Source organism: Rhinoraja longicauda, chromosome 9 (genome assembly GCF_053455715.1).
Source record: "Rhinoraja longicauda isolate Sanriku21f chromosome 9, sRhiLon1.1, whole genome shotgun sequence".
Lineage (NCBI taxonomy): Eukaryota > Metazoa > Chordata > Chondrichthyes > Rajiformes > Arhynchobatidae > Rhinoraja > Rhinoraja longicauda.
Window position 1 is genome coordinate 28,167,422 of NC_135961.1, and position 13,911 is coordinate 28,181,332.

A 13,911-nucleotide genomic window follows, 5' to 3' on the forward strand; every position below is an offset into this window, starting at 1 on the left:
CAGCATTTTGTGTCTATCGCAGTAAACATGTAGATTGAAACACAGTTAAGAGAGCAGTTTCTAATGTAACATTGGCAAAATGGGAACAGAGTAGTTAATAAATTGGGAATTTGCATAGTATGATTGCAGTGTAAGAATCAGGGCTTTAATCTTACGCTCCCTGATAGCACATCATTAAGAATACAGCTCGACACCACTGAAGTTTGTTTCATTATGGGACTATTCCAAATACCTACCTTAATCTTGAGCACTGTCATTCTTAACACCATTCCAGAAAATCTGTAAACAAATAGTCAGATTAAACCAAACTAAAGATTCAACCCTGTTTGGTAGGGATTGGGCTGCAAATTTGAAACTCATTTGGAAGGTCATATTCAACAATCATACAAATAAACCAGTGTCAATTGGAGACACCGTTCTGGAGACAAATCCGATGACATCTCCCAAGATGTCAACAGAAATTGTCGAATATAAGGCAGGTGCATGGATCAAATCTGACATCAAGCCAGTGTACTGCAAAGCAAGGTCAGTTCTTTACTTCCCAAAGAACCAAGTGGAAAAGAACTTATGACGTTTAAACGAAATGGACCTTTGATCAAAATACTTCATAGCAATTGCGAAATTCTGATAACAGTGGGATCTAAGGGACTTAAAGCAGTAAATTTATGCAATGACCTCAAGCTAACATAAATTGGAATGTCAATGGAGACAACGAGCAATATACTTTACCATCTTCGGGGGACCCATATATACCATTGACAGAACCCAAATGGTTTAATTAAACTTGATTACGCAGTGTCTGATATGGAGAAGGACAGCCAGAAGTACCTCACTACCAATTCATATGAAGAGCTATACTCCTGCATTAACTACAGAGTCAAATCCTCACCAGACCTTTATAGTCCACCCACGGCCAAGTATGGTGGCAGGCCTGGTTTGCCGCCACGAAGAAGGACCTGGCAGGCTACTGCCTGCAGGGGGAGCTCAGAAGCTGCCGTGCTCAGCTCTGAAGACTGGAATGTCGAGGAGGAGGGAGCCGCCTGCGATGATGGACGAGAGGAGTGGGCGGTAGAAGATGGACCGAGGTTTCTCCTCCAGCATCTGCAACGTCAGCTGCAAGAGGTGCTTCCGGGACACAGAGGCAGTCGAGCCAGGAGAGGGACATTGGTTTGCGGGCCGAGCCAGTTGAGGTTGACAAGGAGGCCCTGTAACAGCTTGGGTCTCACCTGGGCTTACTTAGATCGGGGGCACTCCAGTACATCCAGCATGTGGAACAGATTTTGCACTTTGGACTTTTTCTTTTGTAAATGGTGTCAAAATATGATGATGGGTGTAAGAATATCACTGTGCAGTGCATACATGGCAGTAAGGAACCATTGAACCATTGAAAACATGTTGAAGGCCAAAGCTACAATGAAAACAATCTATTTATGGCAACAGTTAATGCAAAGGATAATCTATATATCTTGGAGGAAGGGTTGAGCAAATTCAGCATTGTGATATAAAATAGAAATGATCAAAATCCAGCCAAAGGTGTGTAGCTCAGTCTGAAGGTACAGTAGGTGTTCATGGAGGGAGACCAGTTAAAGTCAAGGTTAATGTCATTGTGAAAGCCAGGCGGCCAGGCAACGTTGCAGAACTTTGCACCTTTCTCTGAGTAATTAAATATCATTCCACATGGTTGCTCGATCTAACAATGATGCTTACATCATTGTACCAAATTATTAAGAATGAGAAATGGAATTGGACTGACGTGCAATAGAAAGCATTTGATCAATGTAAGCACATTTTGAGCAGCAAATATCTTCTGGCTCACTACACTACAATGAGAACCCTCCAGCTTGCCTGTGCTGCTTCAAGTGAGGGCGTAGGTGCTGTCACCAACTATGTAATGGATGATGGGCAGGAACAGCCCATACATTTGCTTCACATATTCTTGACAAAAGCAAATGAAACTTAGTTCACATTTCAGAAGGGAGTGGTAGCAATTATCTGCGGTGTGAATGAGTTTCATCTGTTCTTGCTGGAATGACCCTTTGTCCTCATTACAAATCGCTAATGGTTATTAACAATCCTAAAGTAGCAATTCCAGCAATCACAGCTTCCAGGATACAGAGGTTGACAGATTTACTGTTGCAGTATGATTTCAGGTATTCCTTGAATTACAAACATTCGATATATGAATTTTCACAAAAAGATCATTGACTTTGGATATACAATATACAAAATTTTCTTCTGCTCTTTGTCCATAGGAAAACATTAAGTAACACAATCATATTTTGACCAGCATTTTTGAATTGCAAAATTGTGCCTAACGGGCTATTTTCAGAGTCAAGAATGTTTAAGTGTTTAATTTAATATGGAACAATTAATTTTTTACTTGCAGCGGCATAAAAGGCCTTTACAGTAAATGCAATGCATAGATAATATATAATAAACACGAAAAGCAATGTTAATAACTCCAATCCTAGTGCAAAAAGGCCTGGTTAATCCAACAAAAAGCAGTCCATGTTTCATAGTTAAAGTTAGTGTTATGTAGTCTTCTAGAGCACGATGGTTGTTGGGAAGAAGGTATTCCTGAAATTGATGGTCATTGTTTTCAGACTCATGAGAGGAATAGATCAGGTAGAAGCACAGAGTCTCTTGCCCAGAGAAGGGGAATCAAGAACCAGAGGACATTGGTTTGAGGTGAAGGGGGAAAGATTGAATAGTAATTTGAATAGTACCTTTTTCATATAAAGGGCGGTGGATATATGGAATGAGCTGCCCGAGGAAGTAGTTGAGGCAGGGACTTTTGCAATGTTTAAGAAACAATAACACAGAAACATGGATAGGACAGGTTTAGAGGGATATGGGCTAAATGTAGGCAGGTGGGACTAGTGTAGACGGGACATGTTGGTCAGTGAGGGCAGGTTAGACTGAAGGGCCTGTTTCTACGCTCTATGACTATTATTCCATGACTCCTCTACCTTCGTCTCGATGGTAGGAATGAAATGAAAGCAGTGATGGAAATGGGGGGGGGGGGGGGGGGTACACAGGGGGACGGCATTCCCCTAGTTTTCAATTTCCAGCTCGGGTTTAATGAGTACTGCAGAAAGATTCCAGTCGTTTATCACTTTATTCAAGTCAGACGAAAACGATTTGTTAACTGCCACTGTTAGCACTTGTTAACAGCCAGCAGTTAACAGGTAGTAGTTATACAATGTGTCATCAATACATCGATCCACATTCCTCAGTAAATGTAATTGTGTTTTGACCATGTATTAATGACACCGCGTTCCTTTGAATAAAATTCAAGGGAGAATTTCTTAAACTCACTGTCAGGGCTACCAGACCGCGAGCACGGGCTTCGGTAAAGTCACGTTATTTTATTATTCCACGTTATTTTATTTGCCGCTGTGCCGCTGTGCCTCACTCCCGCTGTGTGTCAGTTGTTTCAGTTAAATTAGAATGGATGGGGAGAAAATTAAATAAGTAGTACCAATAGTTTTTTCCAGCCTAAATCGTGAGTGGTGAATATTTTATTGTGGGTGGTTTTATTTAGCAAAACAATAGTGCAAGCGGAAATATTTTATTATATATCACTATCAAATTTTATTATATATCACTATCAAATCACTATCAAATATCTATAAATTTCAGATTTGTGTACCCCTGTGAAAATGAGCATACGGAGATACTTTGAAAGACAGCGTCTTCAGATCGATGAAGAAATAAATGATAATGAAAACACTCAGCCAGAAAAGGAGGCAAAATTACTTGAAAATGATTATGTAACTGATGCAGCTGTTTCGCCTGATGCTGCTGCATGTGAAGACATTTCAAAAGATATTGAAAAATGTGATCTTCCAGACTGTTGGACACAAGAAATGTACTTAAACAAAAAGAAAGAATATCCCTGGCTAATTGTTAAAAACAGAAAACTGTAGGATGTAGTGTATGCAGCAAGTGTCATCTTGGACTTGAACGAACACAAGGAATTCATTTGTCTCATGAGTGGTGCAGTGTTAATGTAGTAGGAGTGAGTGATGACAAAGCAAAACAGTTAATGAGTTTAAGAAAAAAGATTTTTAAGCACAAAAATAGTGAAGCTGATATCAGATGCCAAAAAATCAATGAAACAGCTGAAAAAAAAGCAATCGAAAATGTAGTGTACATGTCACTGAAAAAGGACGAAGCATAAACAGGTCAATGTTTTAGAACTGTATATAATATTGTGCACAAAGGTAGGCCCTACACAGATATGTCTTCTGATATTGAACTGCAAGAAAGAAACGGCATCGACTTAGGGTACGTTCTACTTAGGGTAAGTCATGTGCAGATGTTTCTCACCACATAGGGAACCAGATGCGAAAGACAGTGGTGGAAAATATAATTTCAAAACAATCTAAAATGTCTATTATGATTAATGAATCTACTACTATTAATGGAAAAACTGTTCTAGTAGTCTGCTTGAGAGCAGCAGTTGGTGAATCTTCCCAACCTATATCATTCTATTTTGACTTAGAACATATGAAACTTGGTGCAAATGCAAAATCTATATATGATGGGCTTCTAAGTTGCTTACAAAGAGGTGGTTTTTCAATACAGTACCGAAAAGAAAATGTGATATCACTTGTAACTGATGGTGCATCAGTAATGTTAGGACGAAATGCAGGGGTTGCAAAACTATTTCTTGATGATTTCCCTAATGCAACTGTTTGGCACTGTGCCAGTCACAGGCTTGAACTCAGTGTAGGTGATGCTATAAATGAAGTTGCAGGTTTGAATCATTTTCAGATATTTGTGATAAATTGTATTCCTTATATCATAGGTCTCCTAAGAATCAGGATGAGTTAATTGCATGTGCCGAGGCTCTTCACTGTCAGCTGTTGAAAATTGGTCGTGTTTTCAGTGTGAGATGGGTTGCTTCGTCTTACCGAACTGTAAAGGCAATGTGGCAGTCTTATAAAGCTATTTGGGAGCATTTTGGAAAAGCACGCTGTGATGCTTCAAGATCTAGTGCAGAGAGAGCAAAGTACGAGGGGCTGAAAAAAGTATTAGAGTCATCAGCTTTCGTAAATAATTTGGGCTTGTTGATGGACAGTTTGCTAGAGTTGTCTGAGCTGTCACTTGAACTGCAGAACCAAAATTGTACACTTAGTAAAGCACATGAGGAAATTAAACGAATTATCAAGGTTCTTGAATGTCAAATAGAGAAGCCAGGAAAATGTTATACTCAAGTGGAGAAAGCAACAAGCCAGATGATATTTAATGGAATAAATTTGAGAACTGGTAAAGTACCAATAGTTTTTGAGGAGTTTGGTCAATAATATAAAATCCAGGCTGCTTGAATCTACAACAGCTTCCAATGATAAATGTAAAAAGTTAATTGACAAGTCAAAATATTTAGATATTAACAATATTCCAGAAGATTCACTTTTTACCTTTGGGGATAATGATGTAGAAGAAATGGCAGAACAATTTGGCTTAAATGGTTGGTTTTGTGTCAGAGCCTTCAGAGAATTCAAGGAATCTAAAGGGAAGATAGTTTCTGCAGATTTTCAGCAGCTGGTAATGGCTGTAAATACAATTCCGTTATCAACAGCAGAATGAGAAAGAAGCTTCAGTGGCATGAATTTCTGCATGTCACCACAACGTGCAAGACTTCAAACTGATCATCTCTCAACTCTTCTATTTATTAAGTTGGTGGGACCTCCTCGGTCAAAATTGAACCCCAAAGAATATATGAGGTCATGGCTTCTTAGTGGCAGAAGGCGTGCTGAAGAAACGGCATGCAGAAAGAGGAGGTGACAAAAAAAGGAGATTATATACCATTATGGAACATTTTGTAATGTAAACAGGGAGAGAGAGAGAGAGATGCCAGAAAGCAGCTATGACATATAATGCACAATAAACTATATTATAAATACACAATAAACAAGTTATGCATTCTTGTACTCTTACATGGGTATGACCGCACATTAAAAAACACCCCCTCCCCCACCTTCCTTCCCAACCTCAGCCTCACGGACCCTCGCGTACCCCTAGTTCCTAAAACCCATTTCCATCACTGAATGAAAGCATGCTGAATGGGAGAGTTAAGTAAATAGGCAATGATTGGAAACAAAGAAAAGCAATTTCAATTAAGTGAAAGAGTTGGAGTCATCAGAGCTATGAGGAAGTATGAGATTCATTAACAGGAACTTATTGAATTAGACCAGGTCAGTGTACCTTGATCAGATGATGGCAGCAAGAGGCATGTCTGAAGGTATTGAAGTGATGTGTGACATGAATCTATTCCTGACAGTGACATAGAATTGGCCACAGTTGAGGACACAAAGAATGGCAGTGAATTAAGCCAAGAGGTTACATGTTTATAATTCAAGGGACTAAAGCAATATCAGAGGCAAGCACACAGCTGAGACAGAACCAAATAAGGAAGCTAAACAAGCTGCATCTGAGTAAAGAGTGTTCGCATGTTGGTTTTCTAAGAGGGAAAGAAATTAACTGTGTTTCTGTGTAATATGTAAGTAAATCATTTAGTTATAGACTGTAATATGATGTAATCTAATGTCTGATATAAGCACCACATGTCAGTTTGTCTTGCCATTAGACAAAAATTAAAGCCCCTGGACCTCTGCAGATATCACTGTGATATAGCACGCATCATCCAAATTACACCCATAAATATATAACATAGATCATCCAGTACCATAGACCAAGTGTGCGCCTTTGTCCAAACAGGATAGAAAGGCATCCATGTGTGCTAATGTCTGGTCTGCTATGATATTATACATTAAGAGCATGATGACAATTCTCTTGAAGTAGTTGGCAGGTACAAAACCTCCTGTGCAAAAGTTTGGGAGTGCATGCTCCTGTCCCAAGGTGAGGTGTGACCTCTCCAGTACTATTGTACACCTGTGCACTCTCTGGTATCAAAGTTTGGATGCACCTAACTGTACCATCAAGTTGGAGATATGAATTACACATTACACAGGAGAGCGAAACCCTGCCTTTAGGTGATTCCCCCTTTCGCAATGGGCACATTCATTGTACTTATCTCAACATTGCTTAAAAATTAAAAGTCATGATTCAAATATTTTCCTCATTAAAAAGACATTTGGAAAGGTACATGGATAAGAAAGGTTTAGATGGATATGGGCCAAACACAGGCCAGAGAGACTAGTGTGGATGGGGCACCTGTAATGTCCCGTCATATCTGTTAGTCTTGTGTCATGTTCTGTGTTTAGATTCCCATGTCACGTCATGTCCACGTCTTGTCCTTAGTGCGGTTCGTCAAGTCTCGTGCTCACTTCCTGTTTTAAGGTGAAACTTACCTCTTATCTCATTTCAGGTCCCTTGACTTCCTGCCATTGTAATTGTCAGCCCCGCTTTGATTGTTTCCACCTGTGTGCCCTTACCTCATGTATATATAGTCCACGCCTCCCTTTGTCCTGTGCCAGTTCGCCTTGTGATTCATGTGCTCTCGGTCATTGATTCTCGACTTACCCGCATTGTTTCCAAGTTCTTGTCAAGCGTAGTATAGTTAGTGAGTATCCTAGTAAGTATTTTTGTAACTAATGTTTTTGTAGCTAAGTAAGTTTAGGGTTTTGGTTTGTATCGCAGTGTTCTTTAATTTGGAAATTAAAGAACGCCTTTTTTTCTCCAAATTGACTCTTGTGTGTGAGTCGTGCGTTTGAGTCCAGTTCCTGTGTGCCTCAGAACCTAACAGCACCTTGGTCGGCATAGGCAAGTTGGGATGAAAGGACTGGTTCTGTGCTGCATTACTCTATGACTCACTTTGAAGTGATTATAAATTTGAACCAATGGACATTTCTGCATTAGATTTTAAGGGCAATACCAGCCTGGATTTCCTGACGCTGCAACTGTCTTGAATGTTTGAGCTGTCAATCGATCCTGTATGTGGGAAGATTTTGAGCAAATTCTCCAGTGATCCAAATTTAAATGTATGTCATTACTGTCAAAATCTAATCATACATTTATTAATTTCTTATGTTAATAAAATGCTGCAGCATAAAGATGTAAAGATGGGAACTTGATTGTATTTTTGTAGCAAGTGACATTAGACAGTGATATGTGTCTCAGTTACATTGATGGAGATAATTGAAGCCTGATGAATCATTAAAGTATAATAAATTTAATTATTAATATAACCCATCCTGCTGCCATAAATGTCCTGATACCCACATCTGAAAACACAACTGATAGGTAACTTCCAGATATTCTTGTATCTTCAAATATTTTTACATTCATTTATGGGGTATGATGTTAGTTCACAAGATGATATTTATTGCCCATCTTTACATTGGTATAGATTTATTACCATCACACGTACCAATGTAAACTGAAAAGCTATCCAATCAATGCAGATATTATACGTAAATACAATCAAGCCAACACATGAGGGACTGCAGGAAATACAGTAGTTCTCAGCATTATAGCATTTGACAGTTCCAGAGACAAAGTTCAATGTCCACAAAAGGTGGAATTGGACAGTACCCTAGCCTATGGGAGGACATTTCAGAAGCCTGATACCACAAGGGGAAGAGGCTGTTCCTGAGTCTGGTGGTACGTACTTTCAAGCTTCTGTATTTTCTGCCTGACGGGAGCAAGGGATGACTAGGTTGGGATCACATTGGCCCCTTTTCTGAAGCAGCATGAAGTGTAGATGGAGTCAATGGTGGGGAGTGTGGGATGTGTGATCGACTGGGCTACAACTACAACTTGTTGCAATTTCTTGCAGTCATGGCCAGAGCTGTTCCCAAACCAAGCTGTGATGCAACCCAACAGTAAGCTTTCTATGTAAGAAAATAACTGCAGATGCTGGTACAAATCGGAGGTATCACAAAATGCTGGAGTAACTCAGCAGGTCAGGCAGCATCTAGGAGAGAAGGAATGGGTGACTTTTCTGGTCGAGACCCTTCTTCAGACTGATGTTCGGGTCGAGACCCTACTTCAGTAAGGGTTTCGGGTCGAGACCCTTCTTCAGTAAGCTTTCTGTGATGCACCTGTACAACTTGAGAAGGTGGTGGTTTAGTGCCTCTATTGAACCAGATCAGCACTTATGATGAACCAAAAGCAATGCTGTGAGGAAGAGAATTCTCAGGATAAGACCTGGGAAGAATGAAGAAACACACAAATGTTGTCTAAAGAAGGCGGTATGCGATATAGAGGTTTGCAGGTAATAACCTCTCTCTGCTGCCCTTATACAAGAGGGTTTTAGAGGGTGTGTGTGGCAGTCATAAAGGTCATGGTGAATAGTAGCAGTATCTTATATATTGTACATTCCACAGCCCTGGTACTGTGCAAATGGTGAGAGTGAATGGTCAGGGTGATTTATGAGGTGCCGATCAAATGGGGTGCTGAGTCCACGAATCTCCACTCTCCCAGCCAAGTGGCGATTGTGCAACTGTCCTCTAGATGTGCACTTTGTAGCGGCAGAAATGTCTGTGATGTGCCAGCAGGTGAGAATTTTACTACAGCACATCCACCTGTTCCAGCAATCTCCACATTCCTGCGGCTGGGCCTGTTGAGGTCTGGTGCATGGTGACCAATAGATATTTTGGAGATGGGGATTCACTGATCTCAAGCTGTTGAAGGTAAAGGGAAGTAGTCAGACTAATTAGTATTGGAGACACAAGAAAATGCAGGTGCTGGAATTTTGAGCAAAACGTAAAGTGCTGGAGGAACTCAACGGGTCAGGCAGGATCTGTCGCTGGAATGGACAGGCGACGTTTCGGGATTAGACTGGCGACGTTACCTGCTATTTATCTGTCCAGGTCTGGCTTCATTTTCCACGCATTACTTCATTTTCTGAGAAGCTGCGAATGAAAGTAAATGCGGTGTGATCATTAGCAACTTCGTTACTTCTAGCGTTATGATGCAAAGAATTGAGAGAAGGTAGGGGAATCGAGGGAATTATGATATCAGTTAAAATTTACTTGAAATAGTGAGATGGACACAAAATGCTGCTGGAGTAATTCTGCGGGTCAGGCAGCATCTCTGGAGAAATTGAATAGGCGACGTTTCGGGTCGAGACCCTTGTAGATTGAAGTTAGTATAGATTGTAATTAGTGTAGAATCCATAAAGCATTGGGTTATTTAAACCTATAAGGATTACGCCGGTTATACAGAAACTTGATTTGTTTGGTTTAGTTTAGAGATACAGCGCGGAAACTGGCCCTCTCCTCACCGATCAGCGATCCCCGCACATTAATACTATCCTACACACACTGGGGACAATTTACCTACATACATGTACGTCTTTGGCGCTGTAAAAAGCTGTAAGGCAGCAATTCTAACGTTGCGCCCCCTGCAAAGCATGGAAAAGCCACAATTGAATATTGTTTATAATTTTTGGTCATTATATATTATCAATGCGTAATATGTGCACTTGCCTGTTCTGCTACTGCAAATAGGATCGTCGTTGTTCCACTTTCTGTCCTTTTACAATTAAGGAGTCTCTTGACTCTTCAAATTCTCCGGGGCACGTTTATGTTGAGCTGCTGTTTATGTGTATGCCAAAAAAGTATTTATCAATCTTTAGATGACACCGAATTGCGCTTTGGAATTATTTTTGGTATTATACTTAGAAATATGATGAAAAGTCCTAGAATTCCCTCTCAAGTAATCTTGCCTTCTTTTATTCGTGTCTGACTGCCGTGGGAAAATGATTCAGGAGGACGGACACAATGGAAATGAAGACAATAAGCAAACTGCTCGAGGGACGCAAACTGCAGCAGGTCCGACTTAACAAGTAACGTCGTCTGTCCATTTCCCTCCATATATGCTGCTTGGCCTGCTGAGTTCCGCCAGCTTTTTGCTCAAGTTTCCAGCATCTGCAGTTCCTTGTGGCTCCTTGAGATGAAGTTACTTCGTGCCTAGCCTGGCCACTGGATGGCGCTACAATACCACCAGCGCCTCACAGCTCAGACCTTACAGTACCACTTTTCAAACGAAGCAAGTACTTTGCGCCAATGTAGTGTCTCTTGGAAGCATTATTTACAAGTCAGTTAGAACCGTTCCCTGCTGGAGATATGCGGACTAATTCCCTCTCTAACCGTTTATGCAAATCTGAGTAATATATGTGTACATGCAAACATAATTGTGCTGGATGCGTTTTATAACTAAGCACGTTGTTTATATTTTGGAATAGCTATAACTATCTATAACCTTTGTGCATGATACATAATCGTACTCGTGCATATCTATGTTATATATGCGAGTGCGTCTATTTCAGATTTATGTGTATGAATCAAGTGCATGTGCGTTACCTATGTGAGTATTATACATGTATGGCTGTGTGTTTACATGTAGATTGGTATGTTGTGTATAAATCGCCAATTGTAAACACTCTCCTGAGTAGGTCGATGGATTGACTCTTTCAGAGACCATCTCTTCTCTATTAACCTTCCCCCAGGCAATGAGACCAAGCAAGATGTGAGAAATAAGGAATTAAAGTGATGTAACGGCGTGCGGTGGTTTTCAGGGCCGGGAGAAGCGTTGGGGATGTCAGTCACACACACGGTGCAGTCTCAGTGAGATCACCAGCGAAGCTGAGAAACTGACCAGTTTAACGCGGCGTTGATTCACTGACCTCATGGGTTGGGTTTATAACCAAGTGACAATATTTACTGTTGAAAGCTTTAGTTATCTGCTCTTATCTTACTCTGGAGGTCCGGTGGACGCATAACGTCCAATATTGATTATAAAACACTTATAGCGCTGCCAGACTGATGGCAATGTACCTCCCCTTCGAACTTGTTCGCACTTTCAGATGTGTAAACTCTCAGTAGATTTTAGATTTCCGCCGCCCACTGAACCGATCACTTTGTGTGAAATCGAAGTATGTTTAGATACGGGTTAGTGTATCTCAGAAAGCTACTAAGCCCAGTTCCCGGGATCCCACTGAACATCCAATCGGACACAACACTTCATGAAAATTTTCACGAAATTATAAAATAAATTTTAAACCCCTTCGCTTAAGTTACATTTCACCTTTTAACTAGACGTTCAGCCCCTTAAACCTTATGTTGGCATACCTTTATGTGCATTCGGGTCCACGTATTAACATATTTGTATGGGTTTTTGGAGAATACTTGAATCTGTGAAGAAAATTAATCTTTACAAAACTGTGTTTACGGTATCCGCCACCGAAAGACGTTTATTCCCGATCTCAGAGGTAAGAGCGCAGTCCCGCAGTTAATGTAGCTCCGAAATTGCCAAAGATTATGCACTTAATCTGAACTTCATTTAACTTGCATCGTGTGATTTCGCAAACTACAAACTCGTTTTATTTTTTAAATCTAATTATTCTAATGACACTAATCTATTTGGGAATATTCGCTGTGCACTTGGGGTGGGATAATATGTGGTGTGAGAGAGATTACTTCGATTGTTCTTGAGTGCTTGTGTATACATCCGTTTGAATGTCGTCGTTGTGTCCAGTTTTCCATCCTCTAAATGCCCCTTCAATCAAAACAAAAAAATTACAGCGATGAACATGGTGACAGATCGGCCTGCATCCATATTGTTCCGCAACAGCAAAAAAAAGATAAAATAACTTATCTCGAATAATACATTCACCGCGGATGCGTTATAGATTATTATCTATTTGAAGCAAGCGGTGGATGGGAAGCTGTCGTAAACTTTCGATATTGACGAACTGTGGAACAGGCCTGATTAAGGGTGTGATTTTTGTTTAAGTAACTTTGTCAATCACGAGTATGGCTCCTTTCTGACAGCCCGAACCTCTTTATCCTCGTGTATTCCTTGCGGAGAGTACATGAGTGTGCATTTAACACGTTAACTATCCTTGCCTTTTTTCCCCCCCAGAGTCTTCCGTTTTATAGCCATCTAGAATGTCGGGAGTAAAATCTCCACTGGTTTTATATGTAAGGGGTATTCTTTATGGGAACACTAAAATGCCTCCTATCTGTGTACCTCACCACTACCCTGTCATGGCTGAGACCTATGTGGACAATAAAGTAACATTGAATCAGTGAATCATTATTGAGTCATGTCTGAACCAAGTCCAGGTATCGTTTTCTTTAAGAGTCCAAAGAAATAAAACTAAAGGGGATACATCATGGCGTCCCTCCGGCCTGAAAGAGAACATAATTAGTTTAGTTTAGTTTAGTTTATTATCACGTGTACCGAGGTACAGTGAAAAGCTTTGAATTAGAATGTATCACACCGACCAAGAAATACCAGGGGCTTTAATCAAAGTCTATCGGTGGTTAGATGTGACATATGATTAAGATATTGTATATATCAAGTCAAGTATTTCTTGCCATATGCACACGTACGTCAATGACAATCTTGCTTGGAGCAGCATCCCAGGCACATGGACTAAAATGTAAGTTGTGGACACATGTACTCGCAGCCACATGGACTTACACAGAAATGTAAGTTGTACATGAATTATCAAAGACAGCGAAAATAAACAGATTGGGGGGGGGAAAAAGGAGACAATAGTGCAAAAACACAATTGAAAAACAAATCTCTGGTAGTGCAAGAGGTGTCTGTTATGCACCGTTGCCAAGGTAGGATTAGGGTTGTGCAGATCGTTAAAGAACCTAGTGGTTGCAGGAAAGTAGCTGTTCCTGAACCAGGTGTTGTGGGACTTCAAGCATCTGTCCCTCCTGACCGATGGTTGCAGCGAGAAAATGCTAATTTTCATCATCGATCATTTTCATCATCGATAATTTTCATCATCGATGATGAAAATAATCATTTGATAGGGTATTGACATACTGGGGTTAAAATCTGGAACGCTCATATTTTTAAATGTAAGTGGATTTTTTTTTTCACGGCTTTATGATTGACATTTATTCCAAGACGATAAAATTTCCATAGAAAATTGCAAATAGGTGCAAAGCAATTTATGTGAAAATTAAACAATATGTT

General features: G+C 40.3%; 1 long non-coding RNA gene across 1 annotated transcript; it reads right to left on the reverse strand.

Moving 5' to 3' along the window:
* Positions 1 to 269: 269 nt before the first annotated feature.
* Positions 270 to 12,459, reverse strand: LOC144596939 (uncharacterized). Its single transcript, XR_013547670.1, has 4 exons — positions 12,393 to 12,459; positions 12,045 to 12,107; positions 9,764 to 9,824; positions 270 to 279 (listed from the first exon to the last, which is right to left on the reverse strand). It is a non-coding gene; the product is annotated as an uncharacterized LOC144596939 (long non-coding RNA).
* Positions 12,460 to 13,911: the final 1,452 nt, after the last annotated feature.